At 45.1% G+C, this 13,283-nt stretch overlaps 2 pseudogenes; one reads left to right on the top strand and one right to left on the bottom strand.

Moving 5' to 3' along the window:
* Nucleotides 1–1,107: 1,107 nt before the first annotated feature.
* On the bottom strand, nt 1,108–1,226 carry LOC135052468 (5S ribosomal RNA; annotated as a pseudogene).
* Nucleotides 1,227–1,778: 552 nt separating this feature from the next.
* On the top strand, nt 1,779–1,897 carry LOC135052494 (5S ribosomal RNA; annotated as a pseudogene).
* Nucleotides 1,898–13,283: the final 11,386 nt, after the last annotated feature.

The following is a 13,283-nucleotide window of genomic DNA, read 5'->3' as shown; positions in this document are numbered from 1 at the left end:
CGCTCGCGGGACCCGGTCTTTATTGCGATCCGGCGCGGTCAGTGGGAGGCGGGCCGCGCGCGCTGGCGGTGGACACTGTGGATACAGGCGATCCCACTAGATCACCAGGGCATGGGCGCAGGTCAGGTTTTCTCTTAAAACAGATTTTAATATCGCCCACAGTACCCGGTGGTTTTGCCAGCAAGGGGGATAAGGCTTTGACCTGAAGCCCCTCCCCCAACCTCAGGGCGCCATTTCCAGCAAGTGTTCCCGCCCTGGAGCTGCATCTCTGTCTTTCCTCACTCCCTGTCAGTGTCTGCGGCGCCATTACTCCTCAGCTCACTGTTCCTGGGACTGCTTGGGCAAATCCTCCTATCTCACGGAGAAGGGTGTGATTCCGCACCAGTCCAAAGGATTCAGACAAAATTGTATAGTACCAGAATGAAATACAATGTACAGGATTAATTCCTATTATTTGAACCTGGTGGTGCACCCAGAGTCAGAGAAAAACTTGGAAGAAAATTGGTTTACAGAAGACTCTTGTGTGGGTGCACTCTTATGTTGATTTGTATTATGAAAGTATTAAAACATAACTTGTATTATCTAATTAATTTAAGAGAAGATCCACATTTACATATGCCACCACACTTAATCAGTAAAATATACTGGTATCTATATGCATACATATGACTCTGCCCACCAACATCTCTGAAAAGTACCACATAATAAATGGTGTGGCTGATCAGAGTAGAAGGGCTAGGGTGAGTGTCAAAGATAATCAATCAATTGAATAATTGATAGGAAAATTTTGGAAATGTTCTGGTTAGTCTATACTGATAGACTTAAAGGGGGATGCAGACACTATAACTCTACACCCTGATCCCATCCAACCAGCACAAGCACAGCTTGTGTTAATGAGACCTGCAAGGATCAATGGACTGGACTCTTATAAGGAGTATGGATCCTAGTTGTTGGTATCAAGACTTATCAATTTTAAAGTCTCAGGAAAAGGCGGACCTTGGGAGAAATATTCAGTGTTGACATATAAAGAGTTGCTGAGGAGATGGTAAAAAGGAGAGGAGAAAAGAGTGGTGATCCTGCTGTTGGTGTATAGTCGAGACAGGTCATGAATTACAACACCGGGTATTCTCTGAGGGTCCCCCTCACTGATACTGACCCAGCCCACCACCGTTTTGCTTCCAAGATCGGACGAGATCGGGCTCTGTCGGTGGGGTATGGTAGTAATTTCTTGGGCCCAATCTGGCCAACTCACCAATGAGAGTACACCTTGGGGAGAATTCAGCTCAGAACAGAAGTTTTTGCAGATCTGTTGTCTATGTTAGGCACAGGATTGACCCCGTGGATCATAAATGAGAGTCCGCGGATATGGATTTATCAGGGCCTGTGTGCCCCTTTTTTGCTTTGTTGTGCCTGGAAAGAGGGTGATTGCCTAACATATTTTATATTGCTAATCACTTTGTCTTATGCATTACAACCTCAATTCGGCACAGTGTCGGCATGATATCATGTGCTGACATCTGATACGGTTTCATTTCACTTGTTTTTTTTTTTCCCTCCCCCCCCTCTTTTCCCCTCTCTCTTCTTTTTTTCCCTTCTTTCCTTTTTTTCTTCTCTTTTTTTCCACTTTCCACATATCCATATCCGCGGACTCTCATTTATGATCCACGGGGTCAATCCTGTGCCTAACATAGACAGCAGATCTGCAAAAACTTCTGTTCTGAGCTGAATCCTCCCCAAGGTGTACTCTCATTGGTGAGTTGGCCAGATTGGGCCCAAGAAATTACTACCATACCCCACCGACAGAGCCCGATCTCGTCCGATCTTGGAAGCAAAACGGTGGTGGGCTGGGTCAGTATCTGTGAGGGGGACCCTCAGAGAATACCCGGTGTTGTAATTCATGACCTGTCTCGACTATACACCAACAGCAGGATCACCACTCTTTTCTCCTCTCCTTTTTACCAACTCCTCAGCATCTCTTTTAATGTCTACACTGAATATTTCTCCCAAGGTCCGCCTTTTCCTGAGACTTTAAAATTGATAAGTCTTGATACCATCAACTGGGATCCATACTCCTTATAATAGTCCAGTCCATTGACCCTTGCAGGTCTCATTAACACAAGCTGTGCTTGTGCTGGTTGGATGGGATCAGGGTGTAGAGTTATTGGGGTATATTTACTAAGGTCCCGATTTTGACCGAGATGCCGTTTTTTCTTCAAAGTGTCATCTCGGTAATTTACTAAGCAAAAATCACGGCAGTGATGAGGGCATTCGTAATATTTTGGAAGTTGTATTTAAAAAATACGAATGAATACACCATCGGTCAAAACGCGGCTGTTTAGGTATGAATCACGGTCATTTACTAACCATTCGTATTTGTAATGTCTACCGTGAAAATGCTTTTGCGGTCGTGAAAAAATACAAATCGTAAAAAAGTCCTAAAAAAAAGTAGACCTGCTTTTGAGAAGCGTGTTTACATGTGTATTCAATTATCCATTAGTCACACCTGAATGTTTGGCCCTATAAAAGGGTCCAAGGCACATTTTGAATATCTCTCACTCTGAAATGGCTGCTGTGTTGTGTGCTACCGATTTTTTGTTTGCTGGGGGATACCTGAGAGTGATCCATGACTCGTCCATAAATCAGGGCCAGGTAAGTGAACATGGTCAGCAGGTTGAGCAGGTGCCGCGGAGGCTGCGCCAGCCACGATTTTTTAGGGGACGTTTAAACTTAAACGCATTGTCTGATGATAGGGTCATACAGATGTTTCGCCTAAATAGAAACATTTTCCGTCTGTATGACCTTGTCAAACTGGGACTAGACCCTGAGACAGCACGCTCTCGCTCTGTCTCAGGCCTGCACAAACTCCTGGCTGTGTTACACTTTATGGCTACTGGGAGCTTCCAGGCTGTGACAGGCGACGTCATCGGTATCTCCCAGCCCACCTTTTCCAAATATTTGAACCAGGTGAGTTGAAATATATATACACGTCTATATCTAAGTGTTGCTTCTGTTAGGTCTTAGAACACAGTATTGTATTGAATACAGATCATGACACTCACCTTATATTTATTAATGTCCACTCAGGTTTTGGATGTCTTGGAACCACATATAAATGCCTCTATCTGCTTCCCTACCCAGGAGTCGCAGTGGCATGCTGTCAGGGTAGCTTTCTATGAGCTTGCTGGCATGCCCAATGTGCTGGGGGCCATAGATTGCACACACGTTGAGCTGAGACCACCTAGGGGCCGACAATATATATATACTAATCGACATATGGACAAATCCACTAATGTCCAGGTGGTTTGTGATGCAAATCTCAACATTATGAGTGTGGTTGCAGGTTACCCTGGCGGCTGCCATGACTCCTTCATCCTCAGTCAGTCATCTCTGTTCGATAAATTTGAGGACGGACAAATGCCTGATGGCTGGCTGCTGGGTATGTTCCAAGTGTGTTGTGTGTATGTGTGGTAACTTCAAACTCCATTGTTTTTTAGGGTAATTACTCATCATACACATGTACTAATGTTGCCTATATCTGTTTTTCAGGTGATGGGGGTTATGGCTGCTACTCTTGGCTACTTACTCCATTGTCCCAACCTGATTCTCCTGCTGAACACAGTTACAATCATGCACATAAGTCTACGCGGAACGTGATAGAAAGATGTTTTGGTGTGCTGAAATCTCGGTTTCGGTGTCTGGATAAATCTGCTGGGCTTTTGTTGTATAGTCCCTCCAAGGTGACTAGGATTGTGTTCTGCTGCTGTTTTCTCCATAATCTGTGTTTGAAACAACATCTGCCACATGATGATGGAGAAAACAGTCAGCAAGCAGAGGATTTAGAAACATCTGGTGACAGTGTGAGTACAGATGTAGGGAGGCAGGTAAGGCAAGAAGTGATTCAGCGGTATTTTACCCGTAAGTATTTTTAAAATTCAAATCACCTTGACTAACCACTTTGATTAAATGTATTGTAGGTGTGAATGTGTGTTTTGTTCGTTGGTGTTTGTTCTTTATACTGGTCTGTACATTTTTAAAAAACAAATTCCAAAAAACATTGTCACTCATTACCCCATTAAAACAAACACACATAGCGTGTTTTACAATGATTGACGCGGACACAGGAATTTTTGAAAATACAATATTAACAATTTTATTGTGTATCACAAATTTCATGTATTCTTAATTTTTTTTTCTTTTGTGTGCTGGGTGCAGAGGTTTGAGCAGGGTCGCTGGGCCATGTTCTGCTTGATCGTCGAACAGGGGAGGTAACTGGGGTCTGGCTAGGGGTAGTCGTGCCTGAGCTGGAGCTGGCTTGTTGTGCTGCCATCAGAGTTATGCTTTGGCTCAAATTATGAATACTGGCATTCAGCTGATTATTTGTGGCAGTGTTGCTGGCCACAATCCGAGACAAAGTTTCATTCACTACCTGATTGTGCTGAATAACTTGAATTAAGGCTTGTTGCTGCCGCTGTTGCTCATCAATGATGCGCGTCAAATTTGAAAGCATTTGCGTGTTGTCCGCCCTGATTTGCTCCATTGATGTCGCAATTCTGCCTACCTGAACAATCAGTCTTCCCGAGTTCCGACTAATGCGCGGAAGATGATGGGGCAGACTGGCAAGGTGTTGTGTGTGTGTGTTCAGGTAGGCAGTGTTTTGGGCCTGTTGTGTTGCCCAACTGGACCTAAAGTCTGCGGACATTTGTTGCTGGGGTGGAGTAGGGATCAATTGTGGCCTTACTGAGGCTTGGGGCATATCCTGCTGCTGGGTTGGCTGGGTAGGATCAACGGGCGTAAGGTGCAGTGTAAATGTTGGCTGTTGGTCAGGTTCCTGCTGGTCGTCCTCGGCCATGATGTTTGGGTCTGTATGGGGTGACCAACAGGCACTGTTTAGTTATAATTAAATATCTTTGCTTGTCCTAAACATGCCCTACTTAATAATACTCATGCCAATTTGATTATAAAGGTGTGTTTTAAAAACTAGGAATCTTTCCATTACAAACACATATGTGCCTTCACAGGCGTGCGCAGAGACTGACTGGCGGGTTCCGCACCGAACTTCCCCCCCTCCACAGCATTATAGTGTTCTCTCACCTCCCCTGTCCTGGATATAGACTGCTCACCTGGACGGACCAGAGGAGCAGATCAGGTAAGCAGTCTACATCCAGGACAGGGGAGGTGTGAGAAGACTATAATGCTGTGGAGGGGGTGGGGGGTTAAGTCCGGTGTGAAAGCCGCTATTCATTTTCTGTGCACGCCTGTGGGATCAATTTCCTAAGATGGGTGTTGATTTAAAAATGGGATGTTGGCCATAGCAACCAATAAGACTTTATTTTTCAATTATTTTGCACATTCAAGAAGAGAATACCTGGAATCAGAATGGTTGCTACGGGAAAACATGTCAGCTCAAATAGAACTCACATCTTAGTAAATGTACCTTGTCTTACTTTTTTATTTAAAATAAAAAATGTTTTTACTCACCAGACAGCTGAGGTGATCGTGGCTCATCTCTTTGGGGACTAGCCAAAATTGCCTGTGGTGGCTGGGCCAGCACTGCGGAGATGCGCCGCCTGGGTGGTGAAGATGGAGCCGCAGAATCAGACTCCACACGACGCGTCTTACTGGGCCTCCTAGGTAAACTCACAGAGCCCTGTGATGGCCGCCTTAAAGGAGGGCGGCTTGCAGAAGACGAGCCTATGTGAAAATATAAACATTAATATTTTGTGCTTCTATGTGTTTGCAGAATATGTGACTACAGTGAATTCTTACCTGCATTCCCACCATCTCCATCAGTTGGCTGTGGCCTGTCTGTGGCGCTTCGCTGGCGTACTGTTGAAAAATTGGCAACAACATTATTAACATACGTAGAATATTCATTGTTATATGAAGCTCATTATTGTGATGTAAACATCTTGATCCTAATGTTAAGTAAACTATTTTATGTTTAAGCAATTCTGGATTACTTAATTGGGTGTGTATTCGGAAATTAAGATGGTGTTGCAATAATTAAGCCATAAATATAGATTAATTCAGCACAAGATATTGCAGTGAATTTGTAAGCCATAATTGACACAAACAAATTTTGAGAGTAAAAAAAAACAACACAAACATCATTAACCAAAAATAAAACAATATTTAAAAAATGCTATTCTCAAAAACAGTTAGGGACAAGCAAGATCTCAGATTATGTAATAGAACTACACATACCAGCATGCACTGCAACAGATTTAACATTCACTAATAACAAAACTCAGCCAATGCATGATTGGACTTGTAGTTTTGAAACACATTTACAGCTACAGGTTGCACAGGCCTGCACGACATCACCAACACAATGTTTAAAGATTTTAAAAAACAGTAAAAATTAACAACATTAACTTTTACAAAAATGCAATATACAACACATAATTTAAAAAAACTCACCATCCATCCGTGGGCAGGCCGAATCCCGGACATGAGTCGCAGACACCACTTCGGCAGGAATAAGGGTCCGCACAGGCTCCTCCCAATCACGATAAGTCGCCCTGAAGGGGTGTCCATCCCCGGTTTGGCGGACTGATTTGGCCTCCTTGGCCTTGACACGGCGCTTTATATCATAAAATCTTTTACGGCACGGGTCCTCAGTCCGCCTCACCACACCCTCACTATTAACTGCCGCTATAACTTTAGCCCACAGGACCGACTTCCTACGTGAGGACACCTTGGCAGCATCCTGCCCAAACAATTGGCGATGATGCCTCATCAGCTCCCGCACCAAAGCCATGTTTTCTGCATAGCTGAACTTAACATTGCGCCCAGTCTTGGTAGTGGTGCGTGGCTGCGGAGCCACAGCACCTTCACTATCACTGGAAAACGCAAGAACAGGCACCCCCTCCTCCTCACTAACCTCCTCCACCTCACTCACCTCCCTCTCACTAACCTCCTCCACCTCACTCACCTCCTCCCTCTCACTCACCTCCTCCACCTCACTCACCTCCTCCACCTCACTCACCTCCTCCCTCTCACTAACCTCCTCCACCACACTGACCTCTGACTGAGACATAACTACAAAAAACACAGAGAAAACAAAACAAATAACACACTCCTCCACTACCACTACACACCACACACCCAACACAGACACACTCACTCACAAACAATGACAATAGACTTGGAAAAAAAAAATAAGGACAAAAAAGTAGACAAACTTTGAAAAAACTACACAACAAGTATGACAAGACTACTAACACACACAGTACAGCACTCAACAATCGCAAAACTCCGCTCCAAAACCACCAAAAACTCCACCAAACTCACCAATTCCTAATACACCTTCCTCTCTCCTCTCCACTAGCTAAACCCACGAGGTGCGGACGGTTTGGGGCGTTTTTATAGTAATGTGCACAGACACTCCTCCATCACGAATACAACCAATCACGGACGAGTGACAAAAACGAAACTTAGGAAAAAAACGCGGCCGTGCACGGACAAACACTGCCGTAACAGACATGTGACGCAGTCGTAAGAAAAAATTAATAACACGGCCGTAAAACCACAAAATCGTCCGCGTTATAACCTAAAAAAACACGAATGACATCGACATCGGACAACACTGAAAATACAAATACGACAGCTTAGTAAATTAGTCGTAATCAATTCAAAAAGTTGCATATTTACACTTTCGATGTCATTCGTGATTGAACTTTGACCTCAAACGGGAAAATACGAATCTTAGTAAATTTACCCCATAGTGTCTGCATCCCCCTTTAAGTCTATCAGTATAGATAGATGTAGTATGTTCTAACCAGAACATTTCCAAAATTTTCCTATCAATTATTCAATTGATTGATTATCTTTGACACTCACCCTAGTCCTTCTACTCTGATCACCACACCATTTATTATGTGGTACTTTTCAGAGATGTTGGTGGGCGGAGTCATATGTATGCATATAGATACCAGTATATTTTACTGATTAAGTGTGGTGGAATATGTAAATGTGGATCTTCTCTTAAATTAATTAGATAATAAAAGTTATGTTTTAATACTTTCATAATACAAATCAACATAAGAGTGCACCCACACAAGAGTCTTCTGTAAACCAATTTTCTTGCAAATCCTCCTATGTAAAGCCGCCTGGTTGTCAGTGCTGTGACTTTACACAGTGCCAGATTAAGGTCCACATGGACCTGGAGCTGAAATTTATGAAGGGCCTATTGTGTGCCACTGCAGAGGAAGTGAAATACGCTGTGGGGGTATGACTAGTAATGGAGGGGGGGTTTGATGTTATAAGGGTCTGTCTGCACAGGGGATGTGGCCTGTGCCATAGGGTGTGACTAGCGCCTACCTTGAAAAACGTCAATCTCCCACCCTTCTTCTCTTATATCAATAGTGTAATATCACAATCTACAAATGGACAAAGGAAAACATCTTGTTAACATGACCGTAATATGAAAAATATAGTGATGACGTAAATATGAAACCTCTCAACGAAAGGCTACGGGTTGCTTAGTGATGTCATACTGTAAATGTGAAATCTTTCTATATGTAAAAAAATAGTAGGATTTTAGTACCTACCGGTAAATCCTTTTCTCTTAGTCCGTAGAGGATGCTGGGGACTCCGTAAGGACCATGGGGTATAGACAGATCCGCAGGAGCCTGGGCACACTATAAAGACTTAAACAGAGTGTGAACTGGCTCCTCCCTCTATGCCCCTCCTCCAGACCTCAGTTAGAAAACTGTGCCCAAGAGAGATGGACATTACGAGGAAAGAATTTATAAACACGGTGAGTGACATACCAGCTCACACCACGAACATACCGCAGAATGTGGCATTCAACAGAAAACCAGCCTACGGCATGAAACTACACAGCCACATGCTGAGAGAATATGTAGCACAACCTGTGTGCCAATCCAACCAATAACAAGACACCGCCTGCCATGGCAAGAACAACGTCAGCAACAGTCTGACAGAAGAAACACCACTTGAGTGTAATCAAAACAATGACTGCAGACACAGTACGCACTGGGACGGGCGCCCAGCATCCTCTACGGACTAAGAGAAAAGGATTTACCGGTAGGTACTAAAATCCTATTTTCTCATACGTCCTAGAGGATGCTGGGGACTCCATAAGGACCATGGGGATTATACCAAAGCTCCAAAACGGGCGGGAGAGTGCGGATGACTCTGCAGCACCGATTGAGCAAACATGAGGTCCTCAGCAGCCAGGATATCAAACTTGCAGAATTTTTGCAGAAGTGTTTGAACCCGAGCAAGTATCCACTCGGCAAAGTTGAACCGCCGAGCCTCCTCGGGCATTTGCCCAAGAAAAAACCCATCTTCCCAGTAGAACGGGTCTCCACCGACTTCGGTGACGGCAATCCAGCCGAAGAACGAACATGCCAAATAGCATCACAGATCCAGCGTGTAACAGACTGCATAATACAGTCACCCAAACCATGCTGGGAACATACCAGACAACAGAGCCTCTGGTTCTCCCAACTGAGCCAAATTGGCGACCTAAATATTCAAATCCCTGGCTACATTGAGAGAATTTGAAACAGCTAATGCCTAAGTAACCACTGGCATCAAAATAGACCGATTTCTGTGAAACCCAGAAACCACTCTTGGCCGAACTACTAACCGAGTTCTCAATTCCTCCCTATCCACATGAAAGATCAAACAAGGCTCTTGTGAGACAAAACCACCACTTCCGACACCCGCCTTGCGGATGTCAAAGCCAAGAGCATGACCACTTTCCAAGAGAGAAATTTTTGTAAAGAAATTATTAGGCCAAACTGCACTGAAATGGAGACCAACTTTAGGCTTGTATCCACACCGGTTCGTAAAGTATGGACAAGAACGACCTAGCTGAAAGCCTCCCATAGGAGCCTTCCTGGATACACACCAAACACATAGTTACGCCAGCTACGGAGGTAAAGCTTAGCCGTTACTTCTTTCTTAGCCAGAAAAATTGAGGAAACGACGTAACTGGGAACATCCCTTTCGGCTTAGGATATGGCATTCAACCGCCACGACTTCAGACGCATCCGCGGTAAGTCTTGCAACACGCCCTGATCCTGTTGTAACAGATCCTCACGTATAGGAAGAGGGCAGGAATCTTCTATGAGTAAGACATGAAAAACTGGATAGCAAACCCTCCTTGGCTAGACCGGATCCACGAGGATCGCCTGAACCTCTGTTCATCTCACGTTTATCACCGTCAGAAAAAGTGAAAGCAGAGAGGCCACATAGACCGACTAAAAACACCCATGGTGACACGAGGGTGTCCACAGGTATAGCTTGAGCGTCCCTTGATCTGGAACAATATCCCTGAGGCCTCTCGTTGAGGCGAGACGCCAACATATCCAATTGCGACATTCCTCCAAAACTTGTCACTTCTGTGAAAACTTCTCGATGATGACTGAATGTCTCCCGGATGGAGATCGCGTCAGCAGAGGAAATCAATTTCTCCGTCGTTCACCTCCGGAACGAAGACTGCTAATATAGCGTTTACCAGACTTTCCACCCAACGGCAAAACTGTGCATCTTCTTGCCATTTCCGCTTTGCTCCTTGATCCGCCATAGCGGTTTACTTACGCCACTACTGACAAGTCGTCTAGTAGAACTAACACGGGCAGAACATGAAAAATACGTTTGTCGAAACTAACTCTCAATTCAAGAAAGCTTATAGCAGACAAGCTTTCCAACATGACCTTATCTCATGGAAATACGTCCCTTGCAAGTACTGCTCCCCCGTCTTGGAGATCTGTATGCACGGCCACCAGGATCTACACCCGGAACCGAACCTTCATCCCCCTAGAAGGAGAGAACCGAGCAGACACCACAGGAGCGATGTCCTGGCCGTTAGGATTATATTCAGGTGCAGGTGAGACCCGGACCACATTTCCAACCGGTCTCTGGAAAGCCACTCTGGCATTAGACCTGCTCACCAAAAAAGGCCTCTTAGGCCGCACCCAACCGGTTCAGTAACGGAACACATTGATGAAGTGTCACAGTAAAGCCGATCCAACTCTGAATCTTCAGACACTCTTTTCACATGGAAAAACCACGAACCTTAACCGGTCATTATCTACTCTGAAACCCACCTCCGACATCTGTGTCGTTGGAAACAACAGCCAATCCCTGTGTCGAAGAACAGTCAGAGAGAAACAACGATATGCACCTTTATACAGGGACAACCGGACAATGTCCTGATCCTGACGCACCTCTGTATGGCATCGCGTACTATCTTCCCTTCCAGAGCGGAACGGCAAGAACTATTAGAAAAAACAGCAAGGGGAAACAACCGTAACTCAGAATGTTCCCCTTTGGATTCTATAAATAACCAACAGGTCCTATTCTATTCCTGGACCAACTGAAAATTAGTAGACGAGTGCCCACCGGAGTGGGGACCAGCCCTATAGACTCAGCGACAAGTGGTGGATGTGGAGGAAACAGAAAACGACATCCACTACTGCGAACCTAACAAGGCTGCAGAACTCTTACCTTTTCACCTTCCACTGTCTGCACAGAAAAGGAAAAAAGAAGGTATCGAACCGGTTAAAACGACTGCATCCCACAAAAGAAATGCATCACCAACCGTTGTGAAGGAGGCTAACTCACGAATTCAGACTTACCAGTGGTATCCGCCGATATTGACTGAACAGAGGCCACACTAAACAGCTGTATACCTCCCTCCAGTATCACTCGGAGACATCCTCAGCATTTTTCTGGTCACACCTCCTGCTGTCACGTGGCAGCCTGCTGTAATGTTATAAGGTAGAATCAACATAGGCAAGCCTACCCACACTGGGTAGGGTAATTCTATCGGATGGCTACCCGAATACAACACTCCCTCAAGTGCATACAGTGCAAATAAGGTTAAAGTATAGAAATAAAATTTCACTTAGCTGCCTGTGTATGATCCTTTTCGACCGGGCTCTGCGTCGACCAGGAGTTTACTGTCATAATTTTCTCTCCGCGTTGTGAAGAGAATAATATTCGGACTCCTTGAGAGGAACGAAAACCAACTCGTCGCGGCCAATCTAGAGCTTAATCAACAGAGCGACCAGCACATGATAAGAATACCATTATTTCAGCATTCATGGATATACATCATGTAATACACAATAGAACACACATATCCTAACCATGCATATATAAACCTATATCTACATATATACACATATAGATATAACCTATAAGCAAGCGGATTGTCCAGACCTGTCAGGTCCCTAGTGACAGTAATGTGTTGTGAATGTGTATGACCATGTACTGACATGCCCCCGATGTGGATCTACCAGGAACGTTATGGTCGACAGAAACTTAGTAAATGTCGACAGCAAGTAATAATAAGCGGGCAAAAAATAATAATAATCGTGGAACCCCAAGGGGTCCAAGGGAAGCATACAATACAATTTTGATAACACTCCCCCCACATATACCTATAAATATACATATATATACAGGTACAAGGCAATAACAGCCTGATAACTTTTTTACCCAGGAAATACCGTTGATGCCGACAGGGCATCCACAAACAACTGTATCTTCCCTATCGTGTTTACTGCTTTAAGCACACAAAACACCAACCTGCTAATACTTAATTTTCCGAATCAAGTACCGCCATGCGCCGGCGAAGCCGACAGTTATCCCCACAGCAGCTCGGGACAAAGCCCTCACACCTGCCGACATATGTCGACTAACGGATAATGGGTAAACAAACAGGGAAACACTGAATTTATGTATTACAACAAGAATTTTATGTCCATTATCAAACATAATGCTATATGACCCCCATATAGCATTAAAAACACTGTGCCCCCCCCCCCCCCCCCCTCCATCTTACTATACAGCAAGTCCTGGCTGGGATCTGAGGAAAATGGCGCTGACTCTTCTGTGAGGGCTAAGCTCCGCCCCTTCCCGGCGCGCTCTAGCCCATTAACATAAATATACAGGCTGGACTTGTATATAGTGTAGATACACTATATACCATCAAACCTGCCGTTCAGGGCGCCCCCCCCCCTGCGCCCAAGTAACTCATTGGTGTGTGGGAGCACCGGCGCGCGACCGCCGCTATGACTGGCGGTATCGCGCGCGGCGCCGGGGGCTCATATTACAATATATGCTGCCCAGGGCGCCCCGCACCCATGGAAGCCGGCGGCGGGGGAGAAAAAGGCGCACAGTGCGCTAACACGCGCTGGCGGGGGTCTGGGACACGGAGCCCCGGCAGCGCCAGCATAAACACTCTAGTGCTGCTCATATCGTGTGCGGCGCCGGGGCTCACATTATAATATATACTGCCC

This window comes from Pseudophryne corroboree, chromosome 2, assembly GCF_028390025.1.
Source record: "Pseudophryne corroboree isolate aPseCor3 chromosome 2, aPseCor3.hap2, whole genome shotgun sequence".
NCBI lineage: Eukaryota > Metazoa > Chordata > Amphibia > Anura > Myobatrachidae > Pseudophryne > Pseudophryne corroboree.
This window is presented reverse-complemented; position numbering and strand designations above follow the sequence as displayed.